Source organism: Ambystoma mexicanum, chromosome 6q, assembly GCF_040938575.1.
Source record: "Ambystoma mexicanum isolate Mex_15411 chromosome 6q, UKY_AmexF1_1, whole genome shotgun sequence".
Classification (NCBI taxonomy): domain Eukaryota; kingdom Metazoa; phylum Chordata; class Amphibia; order Caudata; family Ambystomatidae; genus Ambystoma; species Ambystoma mexicanum.
In genome coordinates this window covers 749,208,997-749,229,062 of record NC_090937.1, presented here as the reverse complement: position 1 = coordinate 749,229,062, position 20,066 = coordinate 749,208,997, and the positions used below count along the sequence as shown (strand labels likewise).

General features: G+C 46.3%; 1 protein-coding gene across 3 annotated transcripts in view; it reads right to left on the bottom strand.

Annotated features, from left to right (window-relative positions):
* Positions 1-9,661, bottom strand: part of FHIP1A (FHF complex subunit HOOK interacting protein 1A) — an 839,659-nt gene extending 829,998 nt beyond the window's left edge. Inside the window, exon 1 of one of the 3 annotated variants that reach the window (XM_069631272.1) lies at positions 9,282-9,661. The gene's annotated coding sequence lies outside the window, so the exon portion shown is untranslated. The remainder of the gene's footprint in view (positions 1-9,281) is intronic. The other 2 variants (XM_069631273.1, XM_069631271.1) reach the window with 2 other exon arrangements.
* Between the last annotated feature and the right edge of the window lie 10,405 nt (positions 9,662-20,066).

The window sequence follows — 20,066 nt, the reverse complement described above, 5'->3', positions numbered from 1 at the left end:
AAATCAAATTTAAACTGAAAGCCCAACAATGAAGGCACATCCCTGCCGACCAAGGTGTACTAAGAATACATTTCAGACACCCTAATGTGTTGGCCTACAACTCTTCCGAGCAGCTAACAGGCAAGAAATGGGCACTCATTGCTAAAAATGATAGATATTTCTATCTTAGTATTAGGGCTGATTTACTGTGTGAATCCCGAGACCTGGAAACTGTACGATGTGGCCAGTCGCCTCACGCACTATGCATCGCAATCCCTCTTTAGGGCTACTATAGGGAGGTAACAAGGTATAGGCCCTGGACTGGTTCTGGTCATGTAGCCGCTCTGGACTTCCCTGCTCTTGCGAGGTGTCCTGTACGGTGGTAGAAGTGTAGCAGCCACAGGACCGAGTCAAGTGGCAGTCACCGAGCAGAAAAGCTAACCAACGGCAGCCACCATCGCCAGGGAGTCCTAGGGGTGGACTGAGTGAGCAGCCACACACCTATGGAAAGCCTCTCAAGGCTGGAGATGCAGCATACAGCCATGGTCCATGGGTAGCGTCTTTGCTCTCCAGGGCCCTCTGGTACTTTTGTGCCTCTGAATCAAGACATGTATTAACAATGGGTACTTCCCACATTTTTTGTTAAGGGGGGGGGACCAGTTGCTAGTGGGGAAGGTGCCTTTAAGACTATATAAACAAAAAAGGCGACTGACTACCCCTCCCTCATCTACACTTATATTTATCAACACATGCTTTTTTATGATAGTCAATTGTAGCATTTCGTTGTCCAAAACAAGAAAACTGCATTATTAATCCCAAAAATATAAATGTATTCATAGAAATTACAAAAATACATAAAATACATTGTTTTTCATCTAACGCATTTTTGATACCAAATTTCATCCAACAAAATGTTAACATTACATATAAAAAAGTATGTCGTAGAGTAGAGTTAGTAGCAATGTGGTTTAGTTGCTTCTCAACATATTCACTATGCTCACTACAATTCTGTTTTTGTTTTATTCATTTGATTTAAAAAAAGAAAACAATGTTCAGAACAACAGAGGGGGTCTACGTTTTTACTCAGACACCTGGAAGAAGAAAGAAAGGATCGACAGCTTGTGTACATTCTATGAATACATTTATATTTTTTGGATTAATAATTCTTAATCAAGGCATCCTACATGGGCTGAGGGGGAAATGCATTTGGTAGGTGTCTTCTGCTGTCGCCGCTCCCGCAGCCTCATTCTAAAGCCCTTCACTCAGCGCCGACAGCTCCTAGAAGTGCGCCATTTCTGAAGAGCGGAGTGGGAGGCTAGACTGGCTCTACTTCTTTCCCGGAGTAGGAAAGGTCACCGCTGCAGGTCAGAGAAGGTCACCGCTACAGGTCAGAGAGTGACGAAATCAGTTGCGAGGGCAGGGCCGTGTGCAGATGCCGAGCAAAGACAGCAGGTTCATTCTGACCGGTACCGCCACAGTTTTGCCAAAGATCAGCCAGAATGCGGTGTCTGGATGCAGGAGCCAGAAAAGACAGCATCTGAACTCTTTCGCTTAAAGGTGGCTGGAGACTAAAGTTCAGTCAATTGCGGCGTTTGTGCAGACACTAAAGGAGCACTCTGCAAAATGGGCGCGGTTGCCTTTAACATGTACAAAAAGGGGGCAGGCCTGGATAGAACTGCATGCAGAAACCGAGACTAAAGTTGAAAAAAAAAAAACAGTATACTGTGAACTTGTAAAAGACAGGGAAAGCATACAGGGCTTCTCACATTAGCACCAAAACTATTAGCATGGATCCCCTAATAGCAAATTATCTCTTGTGCCAGAGTACCGACCGCTTTCACCTGTGTGGCTAAAAAAAGAGCTCTTTCCTCAGAGGCCCCAGAGGGGAAGCGCTGATGTCTAAGGAGATGTGTGTACGGGAGGATGGCCAGCCCCCAGAGGGGGCGCTAAAGGGACAGCATACATAGCAGGCCTCCCCTCTGGCCACCCCCCCCCCCCCCCCCCCCAAGTGCCATTCCCTTGGGTGGCTGAAACCGGCTCTGATGCTGCGGTTTGGGATACGAGCGGTACCCACTGGCCGCATTCAAGCCAGGTTCGGGCTTCGACAGGCACCAACTCCTTTATGGACAGTTGAGACTCCTCTTCAACTGAATGTAGTGGTCCCGGGTCTATTACTGCCTAGCAGTTGCTAAACAGAGACGGAGGTGTGCTACTTTGCAAACCAGAAGTGACATGGGTCACCCGAGGACAATAAATATAGTTGCAAGCTCGGGAAATAAAAAGGGCTACCTTAAAAATGTGCTGGAAGTCATTGTGCTAAAGAAGGCTAGGACAGCTCCCCAATTTGTTTGCTTGACTTCAAGAAATGTGACCTTTTTTTCCCCAAAAGTATACATTGTCTCTGTAGTTATTATTCGGAAAGTAATTACTGCCTCTGTGCCTGGGGAAAGGGGGGGCCAAAGTAGAGGATGGCCCCACTATGTACATGTGTGTAACCTGCAGCGTAGCTGTGCTGTCTGAACGTTCATGATCTGTGTTACTCAAGAGGTAAGTGGGACGTTTACATGTAAGCCTTCAATTTTATTTATTTATTGTGCATTTGTACAGTGCTTATACATCAAGTAAATTGTGAGAGAGAGAGAGAGAGAGGCGGTCCTACTAGGCCTTGTGAGCATTCAGAGCGTGCAAGTGCCGAAACAGAGCGATGGGGTGGTGGGGGGGTGCAAATGTGCTAGGAATAACAAGGAGGGATGTGCCAAGGAGTATGTTGCAAACTGTTAAGTGACTGGCAGATATCACTTGGTGAATGGTCAACTGCCAATAAATAAGTGCAGGCCTATGATAACCCAGGCTAGTGGGCGCCTAAACCAAGTGCTGGGAGTTTGCAGAGGCTGAAGGCAAACAAGCGTTGGGAGGCCGATTCCAGGACGACACATAAGGTTGTGTTTGATATCTTGTACAGTATTGTTCGTTTCCTGTGTTCTCTGGCCGATGGCTTTCATCACCAGGAGGATCGCCTGTAGTTGGGTCTGAATTGAGCCTCCATCATGGTCTGTTGCCGGGTAGAGCAGCGTAGCGGTGTGTTTACAGAGCCAGCATACGTGGTGTCTTTAATAGAGGGATCGGGGGTTCCCCGTATCATTTCAGGTGGGTGCTGATTTGGGATAGCCCAGATGTTGAAAATGTGTATGGTGATGTCCCCTATGAGTAGTACCACCCTGCAGGGGTGCTCAGTTGGTGGGCAGTTCCAACAGCGAGGGTCACTTGTTTAGAGTGGGCAAGTTGGTGCGCTAACAGTTTTTCACCTCCACAGATCCGAGCTGCTTACTGTATTGTGAGGGTTCTTCCTCAGGGTGCCTTCAATCGTCAGAACAGCCCTGCGGCACCCCAGGGCCTCTGTGCCGTAACGTAGTCGGTGGAGTTTTGCGGGGCAGCCAGCAATGGGTGCTCGCTTGGCAGCGGTCCGGGGACGGGCAGCGGTGGGCTGACCACCCAGGGGGCAGGGATGGCATGGCGTTATGTATGGCACAAGATGGGTAAGGGGCGTATGTAAGACCCCACCGGGGTCACATGTCTGATAGGGGAGGTGGCGTCATAGGCCCCTCATGGCCCGCAGAGTCATGGTGCCCAGCATGATTTAGTGTCTCCCAGGTGGCTCACCTCATTGCCAGCATGCCATTGTTATCAGGGTCGCTCCAGCAGTGGTCGAGAGGGAGGGAGTCTCCTGTGGGCTGCAGGCGTGTCAGCTCCCCAGAGTGCAGTTCCTAAGAACATTTGTGGCTCAGGCTTCTCTTCGATCCGTGCAGGGTGTCATGGCCGCTGCACATAGAATTGCTTGTATTGTGAGCCTATCACTGTTAAGATGGATTTCTGAACTCTGACCTGGTGGGCAGAGGTTCAGGAGGCCAGCCTAGTTTCTTGGAACAGGGTAACCTTCTGGACAAGCCAGACCTATCAAGGTAGCTTGGCAGCGGTCAAGACTAGGTCTCAGGTGGGGTGAGGGTGACTGAAAGACGTCGTCAATGAGCACACAGAGTAAAGGACACTTACGAATCACTCCTAGTCAGGTGTAGATATATTCAAAATGCATATACATTTATTTCAAGGCCTTTGAGTTTCAAACACAGAAATCAAATCACGGTAATACTATTTAGACCAATGCAATACTACCAAAATACATATATAAAAGACCAATGGGGTCTAAAGGGTTAAAACAACAAATTAGTCCACAACCTAAAAGGGGGAGGAAACAGGCAGTGCAAATAGTCTTTACCCCTTCTACATCCAACACACTCCTAAGAGGCAGTCCGATCCCTAAGAAGAGAGGAGTCTAATGCTCAAAAGTACAGGCAATGCAAACACATGCGGTAGTTCCAATGGACAAATCGTGGTCTCTTCAGGGGTCTCTAGCAGCTCAGGAAGGTGGGTGCGGCAATGAAGAATAGGTTCCCACTATTCGTGGAGGGTCTCCACTTGAGGGCAGAGACGATTCCAAGAGTTGGGAATAGTTTGCTAGTTCGCACTAGCAGTGGAAAGGAGAGGAGCCCCCAGTGGCCACTTGTGCGTAAAAATGGATGGAGGCGCTAAGGGCCACCAGCTAGGGATGCAATTACTCACTGAACCCCGGCACACTCCGGACCAAACTTCGTTAGTCGAGTCCACTTCAGTTGCAGGTTCAAGTGCGGCAATTTGGCGGCTCTGCAGCTTTCAGCGAAGAAGATACATTGATGATTCCCAAATGGGACAGTGGCAATTTCTCCACTCCTGGTGTATGGATCAGGCCAGTTTCACTGCAGCAGGCTTCAGGGGCAAGAGGGGCACAAATGCAACGCACCTGCAAGAGTCGTCACCGCGGCTGGGCGACAACAGTAACCACGAATGCTCTGGTTCTGGCGCACTCCTCTCACTTCAGACCTGGGAATGCCAAGTGTAGGAAATTTGGTATGAGGGTGCCGTGAACACAGAGCTAGCAGTATACCAAGTTTCGAAGGGCCTCCTAGAAACGGCGGCAGAGACAGAGCAAAGGTCCTGCGTAAACTGGTCAGCCCAGGGACACTTCCGAGAAGGTTTACTTGCAGGTTTTGGTGAAGGTGCCGAGAATAGTTCGACCCACTGTTCCAATGGGTCAAAGCGTTTTCGCAGACCTTCTCGGACGACCACATGCAGAGGGGTCCCACGGGACGACAGCGGGCTCAGGGTGCCAAATCTACCAGCGGTTCCTCGACTCGGCTTCTTAGCTTCAGGATACTTGGATCCTATCCTTCGTTCAGTGAGAACACCAGATATCGACATGGTATGGCTGTTTGGGGGCTTCTCTTATCCAGAATCTCCTTCGCACCAAAACGAAGAGGATCCAATGGGAGATCTGCTCACATTCCGACATACCATACGTGGACCAATCACAGACCACAGTGGTCCCAGTCATTAACATTATTCCAGACTCTCTGGCACCCACGATGTGTATTGCGGAGAGAGACCCCAGCCCACATCCTGGAGGCACACACACAAGGCATGCAGAAGCCTGGGAAAATGAATGCCCAAATAAGGTCTGACCCGGGTCGGTTCGATGGCCAAATGACAGGACAAAGAACCTCGTAGCATGGCCATTTTGGAGCCAGGCCACTTATTCGTGCCAAACGCTGTAATGGCGGTTTACCTGGCAGGAAAAGGTTAAAATTTTATGAAAAGATAAGCTGCCACCAACCCTGTCCGTGACATCTACACATCTCCTAAAAAATCCTTTGAGTGTATCTAGGGCCTTTGGAAATTACTAGGAGACCCAAGTGCACTGTACTGAAAGGTACATTGTACACTTGTTACATGTTGCAGAAAAGTTGCAACATTGACAAGGACTAAGGGAAACAAAGTCTCCCAGTACTGACTGTTTTAAGGGCATGTCAATTTCCCCATAAAAAAGGGAGCGAAAGCCCATAGGAGTGCAGCATAAAGCTGTGCTCCCCTGGCAAAGTCAGGCTATGGTGTTAAACAGCAGCAAAATTTGGGGGGGTACACAACTGAAGGGAAAGTTACACATATGGAAATCTTTCCTAACAATCACCACTTCTCGGCTGTCTCTCATTTATTTGTCCTGGTCGGGAGTGTCCCGAGGGATGAATTGGTCAATCACATCTCCCCGACAAGTCTGCATCTGCAGGGCATCAGGGGGCGGTGCCTGGTCTGGAAGTGCTCCTCGCCTTTCTGGGTGCTGCAGCAGGTCGGCTCCCAGGTCGGCTCTGGTCCTCGCAGCTCACCAGCGGAGTCGGCTCACGGGCAACCTATTTATTCACTGGGTCTTCCTCGGACTTTCATGAGATAATATTCTGTTTCGTTTCTGCTTAGATGGGTGAAATAATGGCGGGAAGCTCTTGTTGATGCCCGCTTGCAGCCTGGGCTGATTCATGAGGCGAAGTCCCTGTGCATCACATGGCGCTATACACTGGCAAACAAGATGGTGCGTTATTATGGGAACCACGAGCTAAATATGTAGATCAACTAAAATCACTTCTGAGCGGCATGATGTGGTGTATGATACATATGCACCCCCCACACTACTGCTTGGTCCCAATTCCTCTCACGTTGCATAATATTGCTAGAGAACCACTCAAACTGCTTCTGTTTTTGTGTGGTTGTCATTCAAATTGACCCAGTGAGCTGGTGACATGAAATATCACTGAACCGGCCTCTGGCAGTGTGCCACCAACTGCAGATTTAGCCCTGGCATGGGGGTGGTGAATAATACTTCTTTCTTACATCCTTCCAAGGAAAGGGCTATTGTGGTGCATTTGAGAACAAAGTCATAGATTCTACCCCATGGTCACCAGCAATAGTGATACCATGCTCCAACAAAACTTTCAGATGCAGACTCAGTCATTGCCTTGCAACAGAAGCCTAAAGTGTAAAGAAAGCTCATTAACCTTTTGCAGTTACTTTGGCCGATAATTTTCTAGGATTGAGTAGATTATTACTTTAATTTCCCCTCTGGAATATTTGAAGAAAAACGCCTGCCTCAGGACCAACGAAATCTTTCTGGGAGACACCTTCTTCACCACTTTTGTCAGTATCCGTTTCTTCAGCCCTACACACAGCAGCATCACCCCTGAATTATCCCTGGGTGTATCTCCAGCTGCCAGCTAACTCTCACAAGGCCCCTCCATCCCTACCCCCTAGAGGCCTTGTCTCGGTGACCACTGCCAACCAATGCTGCTCCTCTACATGCCTTCCCCTGCCTACTCTGGCGAAAAAGGATCGCATACAAGAGTTCAGACAAACAAACAAAAAAAGTCCACACTTCTGAAGTAAGGAGGGAGAGTTAAACGCCGGGGAAGACCCTGTGGAGGCAAAGGATCCAGGCGAGGAAGGGCAGTTAAACATAGATGGTCAGTCTGAGAGAGGGCTGGTAAAGGGTGGTCAGAAAACCCGACATAAAAGAGGACGAAAGAACACGATGGGGGAGAGCCTGAAGAAGGAAAAGGAGGGAGACAAGAGAGAGATTAGATACCAGCCTGAAAAAAAAACAAAGTGACTGTTAACGAAAAGATCCATAAGAATCCAAGACAAGGCAGGCTGGGGTGCAGCTGCCAAGGAGGCAACCCAACAGCGCCCGCATGGCATGTCGGCAGGGTACTAAGACTGGCCTGTCAGTTAGGCTTCCAGTTTGGGGGTTGCACATGGAACTGGCACAGCTGAAGCCTCCTGCAGAGGCATCTCTGCTACCGGAAGGATGGGCGACCAATCCCCCCCAGGCACGCAACCCGAAGTCGGCGCGGCACAGAGCATTAACTATTCATTCTTGTGGAGGCCCGAGTAGTGACCATGCCGTCACCAACATCCAATAATTTACTTCAATTAGTAGATGAAGTCCTAAAATACTTGAATTGAAAAATACTGTACGTTCGCTGACGTGTAGCGGCTGGCTCACCCCTGCTCACTGCTAGCCGCCAAATAAGCGCTGCCGTCACAAGAGTAAACGTCACAGCCCGATAGTGAGACCGACTGACAGGTTTCCCTGGAGATAGTTGCACAAGCAAGCACTTTTGCACAAAGCAGGTTCCTCATCAACACACATGCATGGCCTGTGATCTCACACACCCCTTTTACACTACAAAGTTGGTAACACAAAACAAGATATGCCCAAGATACGCCACCAGCTGAACAGTCGAATGAGTTGGTATTGATATCATCCCTGAAAAAGTATCACGTGCTTTAAGGAGGGCGGTTTGTTATCGCAAGAGAAACCTGCCACTACGCAAGAACAACTACCCACGCAGGCATCCGCGGCCTGTAACAAGATGTCCCACCAGGGCCACTTTTCAGAATGACTCGCAGGTTTACCATGTCCATACAGTGCATCTGACTGTCAGGTGGAATCCAAAACACGCACCCCCACCCCCCAAACGAGCTGAAAGATGTAAACGGCTCAAGTGTTACGGCTTGAAACGGTTAAAAACAAACAAGGCCAGCCTTCGGCCCTTACTCACTGGCATAGTATGCTCCTACCGCCCCCCTGCCAAACCAACCCAGATGCCGCTCATCACACAGGGCTATAAAAAGAACTGGCTCCCGTGACAGCGCTGCTCCAGTGGCCCCATTAGTTCCTCAAACTAGACTGTCCAGCAGGAGAAGGGTCGGTGTCTCGGGCTGCACTGGCATTAGACACCTGCATCCCTGGTGGTGGCTCGTCGCCGCAGCTCTCTCAGGTAACCAGAAACCAGCGGGCAGCTGCGGGGCTGCTGAGCCGGGGGCCGAGAGCAGGTGCCGCTGTCCTGCTCCAGCCCTGCTCTCCCACAGCAGCGACAGGGAAGCCGGGCAGCGGCCAGGTACTATGGCGCCCACACACCAGGAGGATAAAGGCCTCAACGCCTCCGAGTTAAAACGGCGCTAGGAGTGGGGTTAAGTGGCAGGTGGTCTCGTTGTGTTAAGGGCTGCCGCATGAGGTCACAGGTGATGCGTGTCCCACCCGGACAAGCTAGAGCCTTGGCTTCGGGTGTCGGAAAATACATTGTGGGGCGCATTCGCGTATATAAACCATTCTAGTGCAATGAAAACCGCCAGATATAAAAGACCCAACAAAGATAAAAACAAATGAGCCTGTGCCTATTTTCGCGGAAATGCAGTCTTGTAACTTTTAATGACCAGCTTCTAAGGCGTACGTGTTTTAAGAGAGTTGCATGCACACTGCCTTGTTTTAAGAGCACGCACTCGCACTGGCAGCCAGCAGTCTGCAAACCACCCTCATGTTTACAATTCACTGGTCTGCGCTCCACCACAACACCGTGTCGCCCACTGCGCCGAGGAGTGGTTACCTGGGCTTCGAGTCGCCTGGTGCCCTCTTCTCCGGCGGGCAACCACCTCCTCAGCTGCTCTCCCCAGTGACCGCTTGCCCTGGCGGTGTCCCCTTGTGGCGTCCACTCTGGTACCAGGGGGCGCAGAGCAGGTAAATCCCTCACACGGCGTGCACTGCCGGGTTACACGTAATCCTCAAAGAGCCGGTGTCAGGAGTGCGCAGCTCCGCCCCCTCCTCAAGAGTAGAGCTAAGGGAAGAACGCTGTCAGCGGCTGCCCTCGTCCACAGAACAAGCCCGGCAGAGAGGGCAGGACTATTTCGTAGTTGACAGGAGCGGGCACCGATGGTGCCACCTGCAGCAAACGAGACAAGCCCCAGCTTGCAGTACGAGCGGGGTGGGGGCGCGCCGGGAGGAGCTGAGGTGAGGAGTGCGTGCGTGTCCCCTGCCGGCTCCGCCCTGCCCACTGTGTGTACACGGGCGCCTGCAGAGACTGGGCGTGCCGCTCTAGCCGGCTTCCCCTGTGGCTCCTGGCAACACCACGCTCCCCTGTCAGAGGTGTGTGTGTTTGTGGTACACACCAAGCCCCGAATTCCAAGCTGACCTCCTGTGTTATTCCTTTTTAGTTATCAAACAAGTACATTTCTTTACAGAGGCTGTCTCATTAACGCACTCCTCGTGTTTTACTATGCAGGCAGGATTTTTAAACGTGCTGCCCGTTAACACACTGGGCGTTCAACGTTTTGGACACGCTTGTTCCTTTAAATGCAGGTTTTTTCCCCGAGATTTCAAAACTTGGGGCAGTCAAAGCTTATAATGCGAGAGAACGGCATACCAAATGGCAGAATCGTTTAATTTACTATTAGTAAAATTACGAAATGGAAGACTTCGTTGCAATTGCCATTGGTTATGCATAGATTGAATGCTTACCATCCATCACTTTTTAGTATTGGAAACAAAACATGCACAGGTCTGGCCAGAGTCTCTGAAATCACTTCTCTGGGAACACGTTTACGTTATGGTATGTTATGTTAATATGCTTTATACTGCACCAAATCACCAATGCAGTGGTAGCAGAGCACTTAAGGTATATGCTGCTATTTTCATTCCTTATATTCTACCCAGTTTATCACATTGTTCATGCCTGGTAATTGCTATGCAATTGCCAAAAAATGTTTTTGTTGTTGAATATTTTATTTAGTTTTAACTATGTGCAAAGCAACACATACTAAACAAACGTCTATAATACAATTCTTACAAAGGTAACACTTTAAAATCAATTCCCCCCCTCCATCAAAGTTCACATTTTTATTCAACTGATCAGTATAATGTAAGACATTTTCCCCAGATCTTTTCAAACAATGGAACTTTCTTCTCTCTGTGGTAAAGTACCCTCTCAACTTCTGCCAAATTATGCATCTCCGCAAGCCATATGGCAATATCTACAGATTCTTCAGTCTTCCATCCTTTCAGGATACGCTTTTTTCCCCAACCATAGCGCTTCTGAAAATCCACTTTTTCTGACAAGTAGTCAGATCATCTAACATCAAATCACTACCCAAAATCAGAGTCTTAAAGTCATATTTTAGTCTTTCCCCTATAACTCTCTCACAGGTGTCATATTCTAACCAGAAACATCTCACTCTTGTGCAATCCCACAACATATGCTCTAGCATTCCAGACTCATGTACACAAGCCCAACAGTCCAAGTTATCACTCATACCTCTCCGTTCTAATCGCTCCGGTGTCCAGAAGACTCAATTCAAGATCTTGATCTGACGTGATCTCTCTGTCAACCCCAAAGAACATAGCTTGACATTTTCACACATACAGTTCCACTCGCTCTCATCAATCTCGCTTCCAATCCTCCTGCCCCATTCCTCTCTCAATAAATCATCACCTCTGTATGCAGCCACAATCATTCCGTATATACGGCTGGCTAGCCCACACTCTCCCTGTCTCAGAATTTTCCTGAACTCGTCCAAATTCAACCCATCTTTTGCTTCTATATCTCCAATAGCTTTCCTTATTTTCAGATAGTCTGCTCTCTTGAAATTTGGAATATTAAAAGTAGACTGAACCTCTACCCCTGTCATCCATCGCCAATTCTTGAAAAGGTCACCAATCCATCTCACACAGGAACCACTCCTGCCAAAAAAAAAATACTTTCCATCTACTTCAATTTTTGGATTCATCCAGATTGAGGCCCCAGGATCTTTCATAGCATCAAATCCAAGATAACTATTCAGTTTCTCCCATGGGTTTTTTATATTCCTAGTTATGGGGTCCTTTATACCACCTGTTCTAGAAACAGTTGCCAACATTGCTTTTGGCGTAAGTGGTCCATGAAAATTAGTCTCAGCAAGTACCAATTCCCCTGGTTCTGGTTCTGGTTCTAAGAATTCAACTAAGAATTGTGAAACAAAAGCCAGATGGTATACTTTAAAGTTTGGAACCCCCAAACCACCTTTTGACAAGGGAAACTAATTCACTCAACTTCAATTATTCTCTTTAACTCCACCCAATATTTTTTCTCCATATCTAGCGGTATCATACTTAAGACATAGTTTATCCTTGGGGTGGAAACCATTTTCAAGGCATTCACCTTTCCCCAAAGAGACAGGTGAATTTGTCTCCATCTCTCTGTGTCTAAATTTCAATGCAGAACAAACCATACTCATGTTTTCTGTAATAAACTCCTTAATTCCCATCCCGGTGTTATCCATACCCCTAAGTATAATAGCTTTTCCACACACAATTTAAACCCCAACTGTGTGATAGATATTTATTGCATGTGTGTGCTACGGGTAGGACCTCAGATTTGGCCCAATTTATTTTGTAACCCGAACATTGATTGAATGCCAATAACACACTCATGAGTCTAGGTAAAGATTCTTTTTGATTACTTAGCACGAGAAGATCATCAACATGTAGCAAAACTATTTGCTGCAGACCCCAAGCCTTGTATTCCTGTATCTGGCAGAAGAGCTATGGCCAGAGGCTCGATAATAATGGCAAAAGTGGACACCCTTGTCTTGTGCCCCTCTAAATTCAAAGATTCTGATCTTTGCCCATTTGTATTTACGTCAGCAGTCGGACGTGTGTAAAGCAATTTTACCCATAATCTAAATTGGACTCTGAAGCCCATTTTAAGATCTTAAATAGAAAATCCCAATCGACCCGGTCAAATGCTTTCTCGGCATCCATTGATAGGACCGCTGAGTCTTCCGGACAATCTGCAGCTTTCAAGATGGTATGCAGTAATTTCCTGATATTACTCAATGTTGTCCTTCCCCCTCACAAACCCTGATTGATCCTGGTGTATTAGCCTTGGTAGTAATGACTCCAATCTCATCGCCAAAACTTTAGCCAGAAATGTATTATCAACGTTTATTAAACTTATTGGCCTATAGCTATTTCCCTTCTTTAGCAGGACCGAAATCATAGCATGTCTTGTAGTGGTTGGCAACAGACCCTTGGCTAGTGAAGTTGAAAACATACTCTTTAATAGATTTAGGGCAGAATTGGTAGTATTTTATAAAATTCTACCGGAAATCCATCAGGCCCGGGTGACTTTCCTGTATTCAGCCTAGCAATTGCTGTTCTTACTAAGTCTAGTGTAATATCTCCTTCTAGAGCTTGTGTGTTCTCAACCGGAACCTTAGGAAACTCTAGGTCTTTCATGAAGTTTTCTTCTGAGCCATTACAATTGTTTCATTTTTGTACGAATCCATATAGAATGATCTAAAAACAAACCTCATATATTTCTTTTGGTTAAATTAGTGACCTTTCCATCTTTGTCTTGGATTGAAGTGATTGCACGTTCCGATTCTCTCTTTCTCAACCTATAGGCTAACCACCGGTCACATTTCTCTTCTCTCTCAAAGTAAGTACATTTTAAATTGAAATATTTCTTATCCATACGTTCCGTCATCAATGTTTTGAATTCCCTTTTCAACTTTAATAACTCTGGAACCAGACCAGTACTTGCAGGATCAGACATCAACTTCCTTGAAATGTCTTTAATCCCAAATTCTAGTTCCTGGAGTTTCTTTGCATACTTCTTTTTGCTGTCCACTTGCCATACCAATCATAATACCTCTAATCGTACACTTAAACGCTTCCCACACTACTTCAACCCCCACATCTCCTATGCAATTTTCCACGAAAAGAAATTCTATTTCACTCAGTAGCTTGTCCAACAAATCCTTGTTATCCAACAATGAGCTATTCATCCACCAAGTAAACCGCTTTTGCGGGGCAAAGTCTAACTTCAGATCCATTATCACATGAGCGTGATCTGTTAAAACAATATTTCCAATTTTACTTGATGCATAACATTCTGACATTTTCCCACTCATGAATAGCATATCTAACTTACAGTAGACTGCATGCACCCCAGAGTAAAAACTGTATTTTCTTACTAAAGGATTCTCTGACCTCCAAACATCTTTCAAATTGTGTTCGTCTAGAACAGGGGTGCATAACTGATTTTGACAGAGGGCCGAAAGTACCTTACATGATGGCTATAGCGGGCCAAAAAGTAAATGTGGGTGAGGCGGTAGGCGCGGTGGGGCGTGGTGTGGCAGGAGGCTTTTTCAACCCCCAATTTTTATTAAACACTATGCCCCATAGCCCCCACTCCTCAAGCATACACTATGCCCCATGACACCCACCCCTCATGCAAACACTATGCCCCAAGGCACCCACCCCTCAAGCAAACACTATGCCCCATGGCCCCCACCCCTCATGCAAACACTATGCCCCAAGACACCCACCCCTCATGCAAACACTATGCCCCATGCTACCAAGCATGCACCATGCATACATACTCATACAGACCCCAACCCCCACCCCTGCATACAAACTAACAAGTATACACCATGCACCCATACAGACCCGAACCCCCACCCTCAACTCAGCACACAAGCATACACCATGCAGCCATACAAACTCGAGCCCCCCAACTCAGCACACAACCCACAAGCATACACCATGCACCCATACAGACCCGAACCCCCCACCCCCCAACTCAGCACAAAACCCACGAGCATACACCATGCACCCATACAGACCCAAACCCCCCACCCCCAACTCACCAAACAAACTCACAACCATGCACGCATACAGACCCGGACCCCCCACATCTCAACATACACTGAACGTGCACACAAACACATTCAGGCAGACCAGACCCCACCACCCCCCACATCTCAACATACACTGCACTTGCACACAAACACATTCAGGCAGACCCGACACTCACCCCACCCCCGCATCTCAACATAAACTGAACTTGCACACAACCATTCAGGCAGACACGACACACACTCCACCCCCGCATCTCAACATACACTGCAGACATACAGATACAAACACACCCGACACACACCCCCACCTCCGCATCTCAACATACAATGCAGACATACAAATACAAACACACCCATACACACACAACACACCCCCACTTCCGCATCTCAACATACAATGCAGACATACAAATACAAACTCACCCATATACACCCGACACACCCCCCACCTCCGCATCTCAACATACAATGCAGACATACAAATACAAACGCACCCATACACACCCGACGCACCCCGCCACCTCTGCATCTCAACATACAATGCAGACATACAAATACAAACACACCCATACACACCCGACACCCCCCCACCTCTGCATCTCAACATATAATGCAGACATACAAATACAAACACACCCATACACACCCGACACACCTCCACATCTCAACATACATACAAAAACAAAAAACACAGTCAGGACGGAGCCGAGACAGACACACACACAAACATACAGCACCCCCCACCATGTACTTACCCAGACGTGCTGGAACGCTGGCAAGGCTTCTGGCACTGCCCAAATCATTTTGGGTTGGGTGTACCTCTACATCTGTGCACCCCGGTGCACAGATGTAGTAGTATACCCAACCCAAAACGATTTTTAGAAATGGAGGGACAACTGCAAAACATGTGCCTCTTGCTTTGCATCCGTCCCTCCATTTTTAAACATCGTTTTTCCCCCGGCTTTTACCCGGGCCGTCAGAGAGAGACAGTATGGATGGAACAAAGGGCCATCCACACTGCGTCTCTTCTGTGTGGCCCGTGGAGGGGGGTAGGGGGGACTCAGCCCTGACTTCATTCTGCCGGGGTGTGGGGGGAGGGCCCCGCAGCCCCCCGTACTCTGCACCCCTGCCAGGGCAGATTAGGTCACTGAGCCCCAGCTTCCCTCGGCAGCATACACACACACTACGTGACACACGGCCCGGCAAGGAAAACAAAGACTTTCTTAATGGAGGGCAACCTTTGCTGCTTGCGGGCCGCCTTCCATTAGGAAAGTCTTCAACCCTGCCGGGCCGCATCCAGCAGCATCACGGGCCGCACTTGGCCCGCGGGCCGTATGTTGTGCACCCAAGGTCTAGAAGATCCTTCAGCGCTATAGTTTGCGCATCTGGTTGTCTGAAATGTCTAGAAGTACTTCTGTCCAGACCCTGGTCCAAAACCGTATTAAGGTCTCCACCTAGTACAATATTTCGGCATCCCAAATTCTGTAAATCTTGAGCAATTCTCCTAAAAAAAATTGCCATTATCAACCGAGGGAGCATAAATGTTGTAAAAAATTACTTCTGTCCCCTGAATGTTAACTAATGACGCAATCATTCTTCCTTCACTGTCACTCAATTCTTTCAAGACTTTTAGTGGAGCATTCTTCCTAATCCATATCGCCACATCTCGTGATCTGGTATTGAATGATGAACCATACACTCTTCCAAGCCAACCTTTTCCCAAGCTTTCAAGTTCCCCTTGTATGTGGTGCATCTCTTGAATAAAACAAACATCCGTTTTCAAATCATTGAAATAAGCAATCACCTTTTTACATTTTGACATGTTGTTTAACCCGTTCACATTCCACGTGACCACTCTTAATTCTTCATCCATTTTTAATTCCTTAATCAAACTCAATTTGCCAATAGACTCTATATTCTTAAAGTAATATTCAAATGTGAACCTCAAACCCCAAACTCTGAATATAACACATTTTAAACTGACCAGCCCTGGACACCCCTCCCCATAATACTGAACTCAAAATGTTAACAATTATCTTATTTAAAAAAACCTATTTAAAAAAACTCCTAATAATCTATATTCCAAAAGATATTATTTCAAGGCCCCTCCTTTCCTAAGTTTCTATTCAGCCTCTTGATTCTTGACGGTATTACCCAAATTGTTTGTTTACAATTGTTCGAATGAACAATTGACCGATTTTAAAGAGTCACAATTGACCTTTTCACAATTGACTATATATATATATATATATATATATATATATATATATATATATATATATATATATATATATATATATATATATATATATATATATATCCAAAAGACTGTTTTTTCTGCAGTCCGTGGAAAGCACTCCCCCAGTCAAACAATGTTACTTCAGGAAACCAGTGTCCGGTATCAAAAAGTAGCCTTTATTAGATAAAAGCGCGCAACATATGGCTCATGAAATCCACTGGCATCATGGTTCTCCCAAAACATATGGCCCTCGCATAGCGGAGTTTATGCGTTTCGTGGTTTCCTCACCGCTTGATATATGGTTTTGCATTGGGTGGGGGTTGCGGGGGCTTTCCCCCCGCATATGTTACAATTGACCTTCACAATTGTGAAAAGGTCAATTGTAATTCAAATAGTTGTAAAACGAACAATTCGTATACAACCTTCTTGACTACCTATCATAATAGCCAATTTCAGTCTATTCATCTTGCACTAATTCGTATACAACCTTCTTGACTACCTATCATAATAGCCAATTTCAGTCTATTCATCTTGCACTCAACTTTTAGTCTATCTAATCACCCTTTGTGCTTACAGCTTTGTATATAAGTACAACCATATTCCCCTTGATTGTCATCAGGCAACTAACAGTTTTAACCTTGAATGTCTAAAGCAATGATGTTACATTTTCATAACCCCAGAAACCTTTCCCAACCTCCTCCACCCTGCCAAAACGTGCTTCATATCTCAACTCCTGTTTGAGTTCTAGGACACCCTATTTCTCCCTTAAACAGTTTGTATTGGCCCACTAGTCTCCCATATAAAACCCTCAACACTATGATTCTACTACATTCAGCTTAGATCATTGCATCTACTATTAATTCTGTTTAACAATCTGATGAGCATCTCCTCACACATCCTATAGATTAACCTAACACTAATAGTACATGAATACACATTCTAAACATCCTCGAATCTTCTTTGCCCCCCACTATTTACTCATCTTCTGTCCTAGCTAAATCACTACATATTAAATTGGGTGCATAATCCAGCACAAATAATTCAGCCTTATATCCTGCATTGTTAGTTAATAGTTTCTCTAGGTCATTATGAATGTTAACAAGCAAACCAGCAAGTCACAAATGCTGTCCTTTCATATATGGTTTTGCAAAATACAGAGCCTAGTCTCCTAAGATTGTTATTTATTTAAAAAACTTTGTATGGCACTCGAGATTGAATCCAATTACAGCCTGTTCCTCCTGGCAGCGGCCAACAGGGCTGTGCACAGATGATCAAGAACTGTCAGCCCACATAAATGCCAATCCGAAGTGCTCAGATCCGTAAATTAAGAAGTCGAGTAGCAGTACAGTAGTGTCAAGCAGGGAAATGATTGATGTTGAGTTGGCGTGGCATAATTAGGACGGTGTGATTTAGGGATAATAAACACCCAATTCCAAAGCCATGAAACGGTGTCACAATTACCTCATCCGCTATTATGTTGTCAGCAGGACTGTTACCGGAGCCATAGAATGTAAGTATAGCGGCTGACCTGAAAGGGGCCCCTAGGGCACCCTGACGTCTATGGAAACAAGGCGAGTCACCACACACGATAGATACGCCAGACACGAGGTTGTAATCCCAAAGCTAGGGTTTATTGCAAAGCAAAAGTCTCAGTTGGCCAACTCGGTCTCACGCCCTGCGACGTGTATCTCTATACCTCGAGGGACGCCAGAAAGTGAATTATGTACATCAGTTACATATCTACAAAATGCATATCAATCAGCTATGACATGTTTGACACCCCCCCCCTTTATTGGGTTTCTTTGAACTTGGTGTGATGATGGACATCTCCGACCACTATGATACCTTCAAACATCTATTCTAGTAACAATTTGCAATTTGTGAGTGCGAAGGCATCTTTCAGTTGTTGAATAGAACACATCGCTTCTGTTCTTGGAAGCGAGCTACATACGGGGGGGAAGAATTGCATTACGGACCTTGCTATCTGTCAGGTGCTATTCGCGTCCTGGGAGCCGACGCGCTCTAGCGGGCTCAGCAAAGGGGGGCCATAAGAAAAGCATAATTCAAGCCTTTAGCGGTATTATTCTAACATATTCTACCATATAACGAGACTGGCTGGCAGCTGTGAAATGATTAAATGCCCTGCAGCTCTGCTTCAAGGCTACATTCGGGAGGGAGCCGGGCATTCTTCCTGGCGCTGCCTACGTTTGTGTTTCAGCGAGCTCTTGTTATCCTCACGGCCCTGCGGCCTTGTCCTTTTCACATACAGACAACAATGTTTCAAGTCGAGCAGTGTAAGCGGAAAATATACTGCGAAGCAATAAGAACAGAAAGCAATGAGCAATGGTTTAGAAAAAAAAGAATGGCTATTCTTGTTACATCAAAATGGCCGTTCATTGGCAAACTCGAAAACCTATATTTTGTCATATCGTGCATGAGACGGTTGGCCCACGGCCACCAAAATGCGTTTGCGGTCTCAAAGTAGAGGTATCCGTATTTCTAGACTGACAAACCCTCCTTTGGCCGTATGCCAAACGTCTCATCTATTTATTGAAACCTCCTCTAGTGATGATGAATCTGAAGTACTTATGTCTGAGTCTTGCATGCTATCATGGACATCATTGTCTTCATCAATATCTATTGCCATCAACTCTTTTACTGCTCTCATCTCATTTGGGTCTGGGTCAGTTCGATCATGAGGTTGTTTTTTCTTTATCATATGCATACATCCTTCCGTACATCCCTCAGTTACCTCAGCACAAACTATGGGTAAACAATGTATACAACAACAGCACGTTAGGAATATTCCAAACACCACTACTAATATTGAGATCTACTTCCATCCCCAAGATCGTAGTATTCCCCAAAACCAAGATTCTATTCCCCAGCTCCCTTCTCCAGTAGGGAGTTCAGAGCTTAGGACGTGCATTTTCTTTATTGCTCCAAAGATCGTGGGGGAATAGTCATCGACATAAACGCAACATGCTGATCCCACTATTTTGTAAATTCCCCCACGGTCTACCAGGATCAGATCGAGAGCCATTCTATTTTGCAGCGTCATTAACCTGATTCCTCTTTCTTCCAACGTCATGTTAAATAGTATATCAGTTGTTGTCTTTATTGTATTCTTTAGGATTCTGGACAGTTGCCTTATATTATAGGAGTTCAATATCTACCCTAAGAATGGAATGAATGATTTTGCTACATCAGTTGCTATTAAAACACCTTTGTCAGTCCTTTTGACTCTAGGTCTGGATAATCTGACCATGGCTGCTGTTTCTAAGAGGAATACTCCTGGGAACAGTGGCCCTAGGTAACATGTACCTCCCCAGTTTCTGGGCAACCAAGGGTATGCTTTCTCTTCACATCTAAAATAAACTGGATCACCTACGTATACTGGTTCTATTTCCCATTTTAGTACCACTGTATTCATACAACCAACATATGTTCTGACTGAAAAAGAGCCTTTCTTTTTTAG